Source organism: Pelobates fuscus, chromosome 9, assembly GCF_036172605.1.
Source record: "Pelobates fuscus isolate aPelFus1 chromosome 9, aPelFus1.pri, whole genome shotgun sequence".
Taxonomy (NCBI): Eukaryota; Metazoa; Chordata; class Amphibia; order Anura; family Pelobatidae; genus Pelobates; species Pelobates fuscus.
Window position 1 is genome coordinate 39,045,682 of NC_086325.1, and position 16,354 is coordinate 39,062,035.

Here is a 16,354-nt window from a genome sequence, read left to right on the forward strand (position 1 = left end):
ATATTTTTACATTGAAAATGGCCAGGTTGGTTACGTTGCCTTTGAGAGCATATGGTAGTCCAGGAATGAGAATTACCCCCATGATGGCATACCATTTGCAAAAGAAAACAACCCAAGGTATTGCAAATGGGGTATGTCCAGTCTTTTTTAGTAGCCACTTAGTCACAAACACTGGCCAAAATTAGCGTTCAATTTAGTTTTTTACTTTTTTCACACACAAACAAATATGAATGCTAACTTTGGCCAGTGTTTGCGACTAAGTGGCTACTAAAAAAGTCTGGACATACCCCATATTGAATACCCTGGGTTGTCTACTTTTAAAAAAATATGTACATGTAGGGTGTTATTTAGCAATTTATGACAGATAATAGTGTTACAATGTCACTATTGATACATTTTAAAAATGTATGTTTTGAAACCGCAATATCCTACTTGTACTTATAGCCCTATAACATGCAAAAAAATAGCAAAAAGCATGTAAACACTGGGTATTTTTGAACTCAGGACAACATTTTGAATCTATTTAGCATTTTTTTTCATTCGCTTTTGTAGATGAGTAAAAGATTTTTCACATAAAATTCAAAAAACGTGTATTTTTTTCAATTTTTCATCATATTTTTTCATTTTTTTTAAATTAAATTACATGAGATTATATAAATAATGGTATGTAAAGAAAGCCCCTTTTGTCCTGAAAAAAACAATATATAATTTGTATAGGAACAGTAAATGAGAGAGCGGAAAATTACAGCTAAACACAAACACCACAAAAGTGTCAAAAAGATGCCTGGTCGCAAATGTACAACATCGCAAAAAAAGTCCGGTCCTTAAGGGGTTAAGGTTATACAGCTCTTAATAATATTCGGCCAATTTGTCAACTATATCATTGGGTTTGTATAGTCCTATTTTACCTGTTGAAACAATATAGGAAATCTTGGTTAACAGATATTTGGTTTTCAATTCCGCAGCCAACAGTTTCCCAATTTTATTGCCTTGTATATAATGTGTTTGAGATTTTTCATGTGACTTTCTGTATTTTTGAGGTCCATTAGGTGGATCTCTTTTTTATGCCTTGAATTTGGTTAGGCAGACATTTAGTAGGGTTTTTACTATTCATAGCTTTCAGTTTTGTCAGTTCCCCAAGAAGTGAATTTTTGAATTGTTAAACCCCTTTATATACCCTTGTGTGCCAGGTTCATGATGTTTACACTCGAAAAAGCTCTGCTTGGTGAAACAGTTGTGTTCTTTTACTCTACTGTTTTTAGCATCAAAGTATAATTGGCTTTCACCTGCTCAGTGTGTTAGACCATTTATTACACTTTTTTATGCTTTTATATTAATCTATAATTTTTTTAACCATTTTATGTTCGTGGCACATCTAAATATGTTCCTGGTACATCTCCTCTACACCTGGCGAGGACTATCCTCTGGAGAACCTACTCTATATTTTATCCCTGGTGGACCACCCAAATGCAATTATCTGAGCGATGCTACTGCTCTATCAAATGTGACTAAACTACCATCTGTTATTATCTGTATTTGATTTTTTTCACAGTGAGCACTATTGTGTTGCTCTTGTATTTTACCCTTTATATTAATCTTGAGGCTGATAGACTAACCCACAAGAGCTACATAACCAGCAGTGAGGAATGTACCACTGCATACTGTTTTACTCAGAACTGGTCTATAGCTCTATCAAATGTGAGTGTCAGTCCACTTTTCTTTGATGTGTGTCCCATACTCAGGATTTGACTATCTGCACGATAATTGGTTTTTTCTGTTTTATTTGCATATTCCTACTATTACCTGAAGCCTGCATGGTAATAGTAAAATGTAAACTGGGCAGACTAGATAGGCCGAATGGTTCTTATCTGCCGTCACATTCTATGTTTCTATGTTTCTATGGTTACCAGCCAGGAATCACACTGTTTGGACCTTTGGACTTTTCTTAACCTTCTTGGACCTTTTGTACTTTATACTTTCCAGAACCTTGTTTTGTATTTTGCATTGTTTTGTTTTCTTTGTAGTAAGGGGTTGAGGGTATACCTTACATTCAGTGTTTGCATCTTATTCTTGTGTATTTATAATTGTTTCTCGAACGCTTATCCTACCTTGTGTGTTTTTAGAATACCTTTATATACTTTATGATAATCTCGAATGCCTAGTTCTACCTGTGGACAAGTTAGAGACAAAAAAAAACAATACTAACAAATGGATGACAGAGTGTTATATCATTTGCTACAGATCTACCTAAGACTAGCCTAAGACCTTTCCTTTCCTTCACATGCATTTGACCACCCCATCATGACTCAAACAGTATTCTTATCATGGTAAGCAGCATGTGCTATGTTATGTCATATGATGCCCAGTTGATACAATCATGCATAAGTTACTGTACAAAAGGCTATAAGTTGCTTTAAATGGACATTGTAGATATAAATTTTTTAACAATGCAGCTGATAGAAAGGGGTGCAAAAAAAAGGAAATCTTAATTTTCTTGTATAATGATTGATAAATGTTTTTTCACAATAAAAAAGGAATCTCATAAAAAACCTCCATCATCACCGTATTCCTTTCTGAGCCTCTGCTTAGAGTTTTATTTGATAATGCAGAAGGTAATTGTTTCCGATAAACCCCAGGAGCCAAGATCAGTATTAAATTCATTAAAATAAAAAGTGGAAGAAAATGACTCATGCAAATGAAAGTCACCAGTGGCTTCAATGTATTTGTTTAAATCAGGTCTTTTTTTCCTCATAGGATATTTAGTATAATCAAAGATAATACATGTGAAGATTGAGGAAGTGTCACGTATTCATCCGCTTATAAAAATGTGGTTAATGGCATTTACTGTCCACACAGGAAACGTTGTGCCGAGCAGCAACCAAATCCACAGAAGGGTTAATGCTGAGCAGCAATTATGCAAATGGAACCTGGTAACTGCCTTTGGGGTCAAAGGCCAGTTACAGCCTATCAGATCTAGAGGAGGAGTATTTAGGCCCAGTTCCCATCCTGCTCAGTGCCCTGTCGTGGTTTCCCTTGTGGTTGTCCGAGAGCGCGTTCCTGATTCAAGTTTCTTCTGGTTTTTGACTTGGCTTTGATTTTGACTTCCCTGTATTCTGTATCCCTGACTACTTGCTTTCTCTTATCATTGTGTCTCTTTCTGTATCCCCTGACCTCGGCAAGTATTCTGACTATTCTTTGATACGTTAAGTCCGGCCATTCTAAGGCCGGTAATACGTTACCTATTAGTCATCTGTGTGACACAAATCTACGTGCTGGATCAACTAGTAATCCTGACAGAGAATACAATGATTGGAGAATGAAGGCAGAGTTGTTTCCACTTCCTTTTTGGGGTTATTGAATGAAGAACATATTGAGACATTATTTTGTCCCCTACAAGAGTGAATTACACTATGACATCATACTTGCATGGATGATTACTAATCCTCATGTTCAAGTGAGTTAGTGGCCAGAGATTGGCTTTGAATAAGACCAGTTTCCTGGGGTAACATGTAAGAGTGGGACATTCATAAGTATTTCTTTCTATTATTAGTAATTATTCTGTTATTTTTTATATTTTTATATTATGAAATACATGAACACTGGAGCGCCCTTTAATCAAGATATAGATAGGGGATGAATCAATCTTGCCTTTCACTCTTTATGATGGACAGGTTCTTTATTGTGTACTATCATTGATGTGAATGTAACTGGAGAAACAAAGCTTGTGATGTAAAGTCTAACTAGTGGAGATAATGTAATAAGGTGGACACTAGGTGGAGCAGTAGAACACTTTAGTTACAGTACTTGCTATGTATTGATCCAGCCATCACTAGATTGTTGCTTTATTGTAACTACTATAGTGTGTTATATTATTATTATGGTTGATGTTATGTTCATATATAATTTATAATGTTCTGTTTCAATTTGTGTCTAGTGAATTAGATAGGTAATGTCAAATCATTAAAACCAAAATGTACATTGTAAAAATGACTTGTGCGGCTCGACCAAAAAGGTATGACATTTAAAGAAAAAAACGTAATTTAGATATTTTTGAGTAGGCTGTGCTACATTTCTATAAAATACCCAGATTATATTCTTATTTAACCTTTTAGTGACCAGACCGTTTTTCAATTTTCTTACCGTTAAGGACCAGGGCTCTTTTTACATTTCTGCTGTGTTTGTGTTTAGCTGTAATTTTCCTCTTACTCATTGACTGTACACACACATATTGTGAACCGTATTTCTCACCATTAAATGGTCTTTCTAAAGATACCATTATTTTCATTATATCATATAATTTACTATAAAAAATTATAAAATATGATGAAAAAATTTAAAAAACAAACTTTTTCTAACTCTGACTCCCAAAATCCGTTACACATCTAAGACCGCCAAAAAACATCCATACTAAATAGTTTCAAAATTTTGTCCTGAGTTTAGAAATGCCCAATGTTAACATGTTCTTAGCTTTTTTTGGAAAGTTAAAGGACTATATGTACAAGTATTTTTTTTTCCAAAATTAACGCAGGTTACATTGTAACACTGATATCTGTAAGGAATCCCTGAATAAACCCTTCACATGTATATATTTTTTAAAAGAAGACAACATAAGGTATTAAACTTGGGGTATTTTGACTCTTTTCATGCAACCATTTTACCACCAATCTATGCCAAATTAAAAAAAATGTAAAAAAAAATAATTGGAGATTTTTTTGACACACTTAGCAATTTAAGAATACATGTACGGATAACTTTAAAAGTTACTGCCAAAGAACACCACAATCTGTGTTCAGCAACATCTCCTGAGTACAGTGATACCACCTATGTATAAGAGTGTCTGGTTCTCTGGGGGCTAAAATACCTTATTTGGAGGGTGTGCATTCCAGTTTTCCAACTTGTAATTTTCTCAGCTGGTCATCATGGACCCATGTCCTATTTGGGACATTTTTGAAGCCGGCCAATGTAATTTGCCACCATCAAACCATATATTTTTTAAAAGTAGACACCCTAGTGTATTTCAAATGGTGGTATTTTAACACTTTCCATGCACAAATTCTACCACCAGTCTTTGTCAAACTTTTGGGTAGACTTTTTTTTGTGTTATTTTTATCTCACATTGTACTTTAAGCATGGATTCTCAGTTCCTGTTATTTGTTATTGACAAAGAACATCCCAATATGTGTTCAGCAACATCTCCCGAGTTCAACAGTGCCCCTAATGTACAGGTTTTATGGGTTTTTGCAAACTTACAGGGGTCAAATGTGGGGCTTTCCCCTAATCCATGTTTGCACATTGAAATTTGCCAGATTGGTGTGCTGGGCCTATGTTGCCTTTGAGACCGTATAGCAGCCCAGGAATGAAAATTAACCTCATCATGGCATACCATTTTAAAATGTAGATAACCGAGGGTATTCCAAATGGGGTATTTCCAGTCTTTTGTAGTAGCCACTTAGCCACAAAGGATTGCCAAAGTTAGAGTTCATATTTGTTTTTTGCATTTTTTTTATACATAAACTGCACTTTTGTGTGTGTGTGTGTGTGTTTGTGTGCTTGTATTATATATATATATATATATATATATATATATATATATATATATATATATATATATTTATTTATTTAAAACTTTTTAGCAGCCTGGGGGGACTGTCTGACAGCTCAGACAGTATCCCTGCTGGCAGCTCCTAGGCTCCTATTGCAGCGATGTGATCATGGTGATGACATGGCCCTGGAGGGCCAGGGTAGCCAAAATTGCTGCAAGGGGACTGCTCGAGTCTCCAGCAGTCCCACCCGACCGTGATCACCGTGGATCGCCGGTCCAAGTAAGTCCATGGCTCCTATTTGCCGCGGTTTTGCTAGGTACGTCCTTGGTCCCTTAACGACCATTTGTTTGTCCACGGTCGGTAAGGGGATATACATAGATACATATATATAATTTCATTTTAAGTCTATTTTGATATATATATATATATATATATATTTTTTTTTTTATTTTTTTATTATTATTTTTTTTTTATAATATATATATACATAATATATATGATATATATATATAGCTCATAAATACATATATAATTTATTTTTAAATGTATTACCTTTATTTTTTTTATTTTATTTTTTTTTTTACTTTTTCCACCAGCAGGGGGACTGCCTGTCAGTTCAGGCAGTCCCACTGCTCTCTTAGAGCGGTCACATGGCCCCTGGGGGTCCTAAATGGTCAGATGGGGGACTGTCTGGGCTGAGCCCAGACAGTCCCATCTAAGAAGAAGGGTGATCGCCGGCGGGGGAACGGCGGCGATCGGTAAGTACATGGAGAGGGAGAGGGAGGGAGGGTAGGGGTTAAATTAATTTTGCGAAATGTATTTAATTATTTATATATATATATATATATATATATATATATATATATTTGTTATATATTTACTGAGTGCCTCAGTACATGCAGAGCATCGTAAGCCTGCCTGAAGGCTTCTGATGTACTTCCTCACTGCATAGCTCAACGTGGAGCAACCCAGAAGTGATCGCTCCGGGGGGAGCAGGGGGGTTATTGCAGCGATGCCTCAACATCGAGGCTTCGCTGCAATACAATTAAAGCTGGTGGAAGCGATCATGATCGTTTCGCTGCAATACAATTAAAGCCGGTGGAAGCGATCATGATCGTTTCCAGCACTCTAATTCCATGCGGACGTACCTGATAAGGACCATGTTTTGTCAGACGTATCTGATACGTCCTTGTTCACTAATGGGTTAATATTCGTGTATCTATTTTTCACAGGAGAGTTTGTGTGCAGGGACATTTTTTGTTTGCTTTTTGTTATACTGCTATGTTAACCCATTGAGTTTGTTGGCCTTACCTACATACCTACAAAATTAAGCCCTGCGCTTAAACTCCCACTACTCCTGGGCAGCAGCAATTACTATAGTACACATCACCCCCAATACATAGAACAAAAAAGTTACCTGCCTGCTATACCAAATCCCTATGCATATTTAAATAAGAGGATGTTTTTAGTATCACTCCAATAGCTATTAAAGTGTATGCTCCCTTGCCACGTGAAGGCAAAACCTCTTAGGTGAGTGCTACACTAACAATTCACCTTGCTTCTTCAATAACTTTCAGTTTAGCTCAAAGAAGCAAGGTGAATTGTTAGTGTAGGACCCATCTAAGAGGTTTGCATTAAGAAGCAGGAGTGAAATGTTAGTGTAGGACCCACCTAAGAGGTCTGCCATAAGAAGCAAGGTGAATTGTTAGTGTATGACCCATCTAAGAGGTTTGCATTAAGAAGCAGGAGTGAATTGTTAGTGAAGGACCCACTTTAAGAAGCAAGGTGAATTGTTAGTGTAGGACCCACCTAAGAGGTCTGCCATAAGAAGCAAGGTGAAATATTAGTGTAGGGCTCACCTAAGAGGTCTGCCATAAGAAGCAAGTTGAAATGTTAGTGTAGGGCTCACCTAAGAGGTCTGCCATAAGAAGCAAGTTGAAATGTTAGTGTAGGGCTCACCTAAGAGGTTTAGCTTGACACAGCAGGTGAGCTAAATCCAATTGGAGAACTGAACGATGACCCACCGAAGGACAACCTATTTTAGCTGATGTCCTTTCTCAGTATTCTCCTTGCTCCTGTTCTTTTTTGATCTTCAAATCATAGTTACTCCACTAAATACACATTAGTATACGAGTTAGCTATTCACTATATGTTGACACAATCTATAGACTATGAAGTCCACTTGAGGAAAGATCTTGTGTAAATGAAACAATGGTACTGTGTCAGACAAGGGAATGGTGCTGTCTTTTGTATTCAAAGAAAATTTGTTTCACCTTTGAGACAAAATTGGAAATGGAATTGCTTGGATACTGTCTTTACTTGTGGATAAGCAAATGGAGGGGATATTGAAGGGTTATGCATGATGGATGTGTCTTTTAACTAGACATCAATGACAATGTGACTGCGCAATATCAAACTTCAGGAGGATCTTGAGTTATTGTCCTTGGTAAGCCTGTCTACACATAACCTCGCTTTGTGATGTGATGAAGGACTTTGGATTTCTCTCTACATTCTTGAGTCTTCCTGGAATTGGAGAAGTAGCATATTTTAATAGACAGTTATTCAAAGTGTCATGTGATCACTGATAATCCAGATTTATAATACATTTATAACTCTTTTAACTCTCCGAGTGGAAGATGAAAGCAATATGCTGCCTGTCTTTCTGGCAAAGAAAGGTTTAATTAAAGATAACCAAAACAGAGTCACATAATTCAAATAATTGCTGCTTTCACTGCAGGAATTGTGAATGCAGATGCATGATTCTTTTGTCTCAGACAGACAAAAGATTCACTTTCTCTCTCTATAAAAAGAATGAACAATTTCATTTTTACTACCAATGTGTGTTAATTGTAAGAAAGCAAAACCGATCCAATAACATTTCTGCTGTTACCCCACTGTTTATAAAATGTCATGTTGTAGCTTAAAGCCGCTGGTTGCTTCATTCAGCTAAAAGTGTTCCACAGAGACATAAATTTGGATGATAACAGACTCAAAGATTTTCTGGCTGAAAAAAGAAAAGACTGCAATGTAATTAGCCTCCCACACTCAAGAAGACCCAGCCGAGAGGAAATTACATTGTAAAAATTGCAAAATAGTCCAGTGGGAAACTATTCAGAAAAGCAGGGTTATCTATGCTTTATAAAATAACAATCCCATAATATGGAGACTGGTACAGGACAACATATTGCTGTTTTACAGCTACACATGTCTAGTGCTATTTGTGTCGTAGAATAAAGAGACACAATGTCACACAAGCCATTACAGCTGCAATCTCCTGTTGTAGCACGTTATGGATCTCTAATTAAGTGATGGCAATTAACCGTGAAACACCTATTCTACCACCGTTAACACTTGTATCCTATAAGGAGGGCAGGATTTACACTGATAGCATGCGTTCACGAGCCCAGTGTTGCAAGCTTATGGATGGAAAGTGCCATTTTGTGGTGTTTCTACGTGTTCTGCTCACAGAGGACAGTTGAATAATGAAATGCAGATTGCAGATCAACAATTAATGTTACCTTAGTTTTCACTTTCAATAGAGGATGGAGGAGCTGTTCCACCACCACCTCCAAAGTCATTCAATAAATAAAATATACCGTGGGTTTCTTGTGTAATTATTTAACCATGTAGGTACCAGAGATATAAACATACATTACTCAGTGGTTTTCACACTTCGGGTGCTAAAGGGTCATGTGCATATTGTGTATAAAGTAGGCAACCTACAGATGTTGTGGACAATATCTCCCCTGATGCTTTGCCAGCATGATGGGTGTAAGAGCATTATAGGGGATGTCGTCCACATCATTTGGAGTAGTGGAGTTTGCCTATCCCTGATATAGTGCATGAAAGCATAACAACATACCTCAGTACAGAATGCACCTGTAATCATGATTAACTATATTTATTTCTTGGTCTGTGTTGAATGTATATATGTGTATTTTAGTAATATTATTATTTTTATATTATACTGTACCATATTGTAACAATGCAATGTTTGTTGGTCCGGGCCATACATGAAAACGAGAGAAATCTCAATGTATCCTTCCTGGTAAAATTGTCTGGTCTCTGCTTCCTTCCTGGAGACAGTATCAAGCTGTGCACAAGTATGGTCAGCAGGTCTAACAATCACTGCACACAGCCCACTATAAAAAAAAACTGTGTCACTCGCTGTGATAAAGTGCATCATTCTGGGATCATGACTGATGCCGAACACTCTAATTCTATGACCTTTTATGATTCTCCATGTTCTCATTTCCATAATGATGTGAATCTTGATGCGTCATTGCTGTGACCTCGTACTCACCTATAGGAGTGACACTGACCAATGAGAGGTAGTTAATGTCTATATATCTACGGTGCCAGACAGGCCCTCCAGGATAATGATAAATGTCCAGTGGGTTGCTGTAGTCTAGGCTGTTTCTCTGCACAGCTACAGATATGGGAGGGGGAAAGAAGCAACAGCAGAGATGTTGAGTGTTTTATAAAATTGCAGGTGATCAAAAAATTGCGTATCTTGCAGTGTCTGTGAAGGAGACGGTCAGTACCTGCCTGACAACTCTGGCCAGCTCCTTCACAGTGCACCATAGCAAGAAGCCATACTGTGGGAAGAAGTAGGAAATTACATTTTAAGCCCCTCCTCACCTCAGTAAGACTTCCTCCCGCATCGCACCGCATGGGAGCTGCCAGATCAGGAGAAGAAGAACCTAACAGCTCCCAGTTGGCAGGTACACTGGACCATGAGGGTAAGTGTAGTGGCGTAACAGCTTATTCTGCTGGGAGAGAGGGGGGCTGTAGCTAGAGGAGAAAGAGAGAGGGAGATGGAGAGAGGAAACTGAAGGCTAGAGAGAGAGGGGGAGATCAAGGAAGTTGAAGCTGGAGGGGAGATTGGGAGGAAGATGAAGTAGGTGATAGAGAAATAGCTGGAGGGGATAGTGGGAGCTGGAGAGGAGAGAGAGAAGAAGATGGAGCTGGAGGCGAGAGAGAGGGAGAGTGAGTTGGAGGGTAGAGAGAGGGAGAGTGAGCTAGAGGGGAGTGAAGGAGGGTGATGGAGTTAGAGGAAAGAAGGAATGAGATGGTGCTGGTGGTGAGAGAGAGAGTGAGAGAGAGAGAGAGATGGAGGTGGAGGGGAGAGAAAGAGGGATATTATAAACTGGCCACATTTTATATTATTATACATCCTCTTCCCCATTCATTCAATTGTTTTGTACACCATTCTTGTATATTCAGGGTGAGTGATCACAGTATTGCTAAATATTGCAAAACAATGGTGATCCTTATCACATGACTGAAACATTATCTGATTGCATTCCTCATTTTATTAAAGGAGCTTAGGTCAGTGTTGCACAACTTCATGTTTTAAGCTGCTATCAATTTGACTTATCCTCTATTCTTGGCTTTACTGTACCTTTAAATCCTAGTCCTTGCTTTTATCTCTGTGGATTTAAAAGGCGTTTATTCTTGTTTTCTTGAAGAAGCTTCAGCTAGTTCAGAATACATCATCTCACAACTTCGGTGAGGATTCCCACTCTAAATGTACTATGTACTACACTGCACTGTGATGATAATATTATAGGATTTAGCAATTAGGGCTGTTGTCATACTAGACATATTTTATTTATTATTATTTTTGTTTTATAAATCATAAAATATACTGTTTCAGAATAGCAAACAAATAATAATGAGAAGTCATGGTCAACAAACAAATGTCTCATTGATGAACAAAATTCAAAACAGTAACACAATCTTAGAAAATAAAATAAAAATAAAAAACATTTGAATAACAGCACAAGGGCTCGAGTCCTGCAGGAACGCATGGGAACGGCCAACTGCACACAGGGGCCATCACACGCGGTGTTTTTCTCCAGCTCTAACTCTCGCGAGATGGGTTACCATGGCAACGCTCCGCACAGGCGAGTCTCGCGAGAGTTAGAGCTGGAGAAGAACACCGCGTGTGATGGCCCCTGTGTGCAGCGGCTGCTTCCCTCCACCGGACCACCAGGCAATCTCCCCCCTCCCTGACAAGGTAAGAAGCAGGGAGGGGGGAATAAAGTAAAAAAAACAAACACATAAAGGTTAAAAAGCAAATGCATCCCCCCATCATCCAGCACACACACACACATAATCCAGCACACACACACATAATCCAGCACACACACACACATAATCCAGCACACACACACACATCATCCAGCACACACACACACATCATCCAGCACACACACACACATAATCCAGCACACACACACACATAATCCAGCACACACACACATAATCCAGCACACACACACATCATCCAGCACACACACACACATAATCCAGCACACACACACACATAATCCAGCACACACACACATCATCCAGCACACACACACATCATCCAGCACACACACACACATCATCCAGCACACACACACATAATCCAGCACACACACACATAATCCAGCACACACACACATCATCCAGCACACACACACACACATAATCCAGCACACACACACATCATCCAGCACACACACATAATCCAGCACACACACATAATCCAGCACACACACATATAATCCAGCATACACACACATCATCCAGCGCACACACACATCATCCAGCACACACACACACATCATCCAGCACACACACACACATAATCCAGCACACACACACACACACACATAATCCAGCACACACACACATCATCCAGCACACACACACAATCCAGTACAAACACACACATCATCCAGCACACACACACACACATAATCCAGTACACACACACATAATCCAGTACACACAGGGCCGGCCTTAGGGGTGTGCGAGCTGTGCGGCCGCACAGGGCGCCATGGAGCAGGGGGCACCGTGCGGCTGCACAGCCGGCCGGGATTAAAATTTTTTTTTTTAAAATTTGCAGCGGGGGCGGAGCTTACCGTGCGGCGGGGGCGGAGCTAAAAGCGCCGGAAAACTGATGCAGGTGAAGCAGGAAGGAGTCCCTGCTTCCCCACCAAACAGTCACCAGGAGCCGCACTGCCTCCACAATGAACTCCACAGGTAACTGTGATTGTCAGGTGAGTGTGCCTGTGTGTATTACTGTCTGTGTGTGTGTGTGTGTGTGTGTGTATGACTGTCTGCCTCTGTGTGTGTATTACTGTCTGTGTGTGTGTGTATGACTGTCTGCCTCTGTGTGTCTGTGTATGACTGTCTGCCTGTGTGTGTCTGTGTGTATGACTGTCTGCCTGTGTGTGTCTGTGTGTATGACTGCCTGCCTCTGTGTGTGTATTACTGTCTGTGTGTGTGTGTATGACTGTCTGCCTCTGTGTGTGTATTACTGTCTGTGTGTGTGTGTATGACTGTCTGCCTGCATAGGCGTGCGCACGGGGTGTGCCGGGTGTGCCTGGGCACACCCTAATCCCCGCAGCATGCCTATGTATTGAGACCGGCAGGGGAGATCTCAGGATCTCCGCTGTCGGCTCATGCAGAGCCGGCGCTATCCGAGCGCCGGCTCTGCTCTCAGCCTCCCTCCCCACCGACCCACAGGCAGGGAGGGAGGCAGGAGAGGACCGGCGGAGCTCTTGCCAGCAGCTCCGCCGGGTTCCTCTCGCGAGATTTGAGCGTTGCCGCAGCAACGCTCAAATCTCGCGAGAGTGAACTCTAGCCCCGCAGGGTAGAGTTCACTCTCCACTGGACCACCAGGGATGGCGGTAGCATGGTCCCCCCTCCCTACATAAGGTAACAAGGGAGGGGGGATATTAACTAAACGGCACCTCACCTCACCTCCACTGGACCACCAGGGAAGGCAGCAGGAACAAGAATCCCCCCTCCCTACATAAGGTAAGAAGGGAGGGGGGATATTGAGTCATGTACCCCCACCTCCACCCCCCACAATCACCCACACACATACAGCACACACACCTACACACATACAGCACCTTCACACATACAGCACCCTCACACAGCACACACACACATACAGCACCTTCACACATACAGCACCCTCACACAGCACACACACACATACAGCACCTTCACACATACAGCACCTTCACACATACAGCACACACATACAACACCCACACACACAGCACCTACACACACACAGCACACACACATACAGCACACACACATACAGCACACACACACACACACACAGGACCTACACACATACAGCACCCACACACACAGCACATATACACATACAGCACCCACACACACATACAGCACCCACACACACATACAGCACCCACACACACATACAGCACCCACACACATACAGCACCCACACACATACAGCACCCTCACACAGCGCAAACACACACATACAGCACCCACACACACATACAGCACCCACACACATACAGCACCCACACACATACAGCACCCTCACACAGCGCAAACACACACATACAGCACCCACACACACAGCACCTACACACATACAGCACCCTCACACAGCGCACACACACACATACAGCACCCACACACAGCACCTACACACATACAGCACACACACACAGCACACACACATACAGCACCCACACACACACAGCACCCACACACACACAGCACCCACACACACATATAGCACCCCCACACACACAGCACACATACAGCACACACACAGCACCCACACCCACATACAGCACCCACCCACACAGCACACACACAGCGCCCTTACACACACACACACACACACACAAACAGCGCCCTTACACACACACACACACACAGCGCCCTTACACGCACACACACACATACACAGCAGTGTGTGTGTGTGTATAAATAAATATATATATATATATACACACATACATATACACGCGGCGTGTGTTTGTGCTTTAGGGTGCACACCCTAATGCAATAGGCTGCGCACGCCTATGTCTGCCTGTGTGTGTCTGTGTGTATGACTGTCTGCGTGTGTGTGTGTGTATGACTGTCTGCCTCTGTGTGTGTCTGTGTGTATGACTGTGTGTGTGTCTGTGTGTATTACTGTCTGCCTCTGTGTGTGTCTGTGTGTATTACTGTCTGTATGACTAACTGCCTCTGTGTGTGTCTGTGTGTATTACTGTCTGTGTCTGTGTGTATGACTGACTGTCTGCCTGTGTGTGTCTGTGTGTGTGTGTGTGAGACTGTCTGCCTTTGTGTGTCTGTGTGTGTGTGTGTGTATGACTGTCTGCCTGTGTGTGTGTGTGTGTGTGTGTGTGTGTGTGTGTATGGCCGTCTGACTCTGTGTGTGTCACATACAACCAATACACGCATATCACACACTGTTAATACACCCATTACAAATATCACACATAGCATACATATCACACACAGTCATCACACCTACTATCACATACACAGACAACACAAACATTACAGCATACATGGATGACGGGGGGGGCGCTGTGAAGATTTTTTGCACAGGGCGTCTAAATGCCTTAGGCCGGCCCTGAGTACACACACACACATAATCCAGCACACACACACATCATCCAGCACACACACACACACACACATAATCCAGCACACACACACACAATCCAGCACACATACACATCATCCAGCACACACACACACATAATCCAGTACACACACACACACACATAATCCAGCACACACACACATCATCCAGCACACACACACATCATCCAGCACACACACACATCATCCAGCACACACACACATCATCCAGCAAACAAACACACACACTTCATCCAGCACACACACACACTTTATCCAGCACACACACACACACATCATCCAGCGCACACACACACATCATCCAGTGCACACACACACACACATATCATCCAGCACACACACACACTTCATACAGCTCTCACACACACATATCATCCAGCACACACACACACACTTCATTAAGCACACACACACACACACACACACACACACACACACACTTCATCCAGCACACACACACAATCATCCAGCACACACACACACATAATCCAGCACACACACACTGCATTCATTATACACAATCTGCACTTACTACAAACACACTACATTCATTATACACACTCTGCACTCATTACAAACACACTACATTCACTACACACACTCTGCATTCATTATACACACTCTGCACTCACTACAAACATACTACATTCACTACACACACTGCATTCATTATACACACTCTGCACTCACTACAAACACACTAAATTCACTGTACACACTGCACTCACTACACACACTACATTCACTATACACACTCTGCATTCATTATACACACTCTGCATTCACTACACACACACTACATACACTGCATTCATTATACACACTGCATTCATTATACACACTCTGCACTCACTACAAACACACTACATTCACTATACACACTCTGCATTCATTATATACACTCTGCATTCATTATACACACTCTGCACTCACTACACACTACATTCACTATACACACTCTGCATTCACTACAAACACACTACATACACTGCATTCATTATACACACTCTGCATTCACTACACACTACATTCACTATACACACTCTGCATTCACTATACACACTCTGCATTCACTACAAACACACTACATACACTGCATTCATTATACACACTCTGCACTCACTACAAACACACTGCATTCATTATACACACTCTGCACTCACTACAAACACACTACATTTATTATTCACACTGCACTCACTAAAAACACTCTACACTCACCACAAACACACTGCATTCATTATACACACTCTGTACTCACTAGAAACACACTGCATTCATTAAACACACTATCCACTCACTACAAACACACTACATTCATTATACACACTCTGCACTCACTACAAACACACTACATTCAT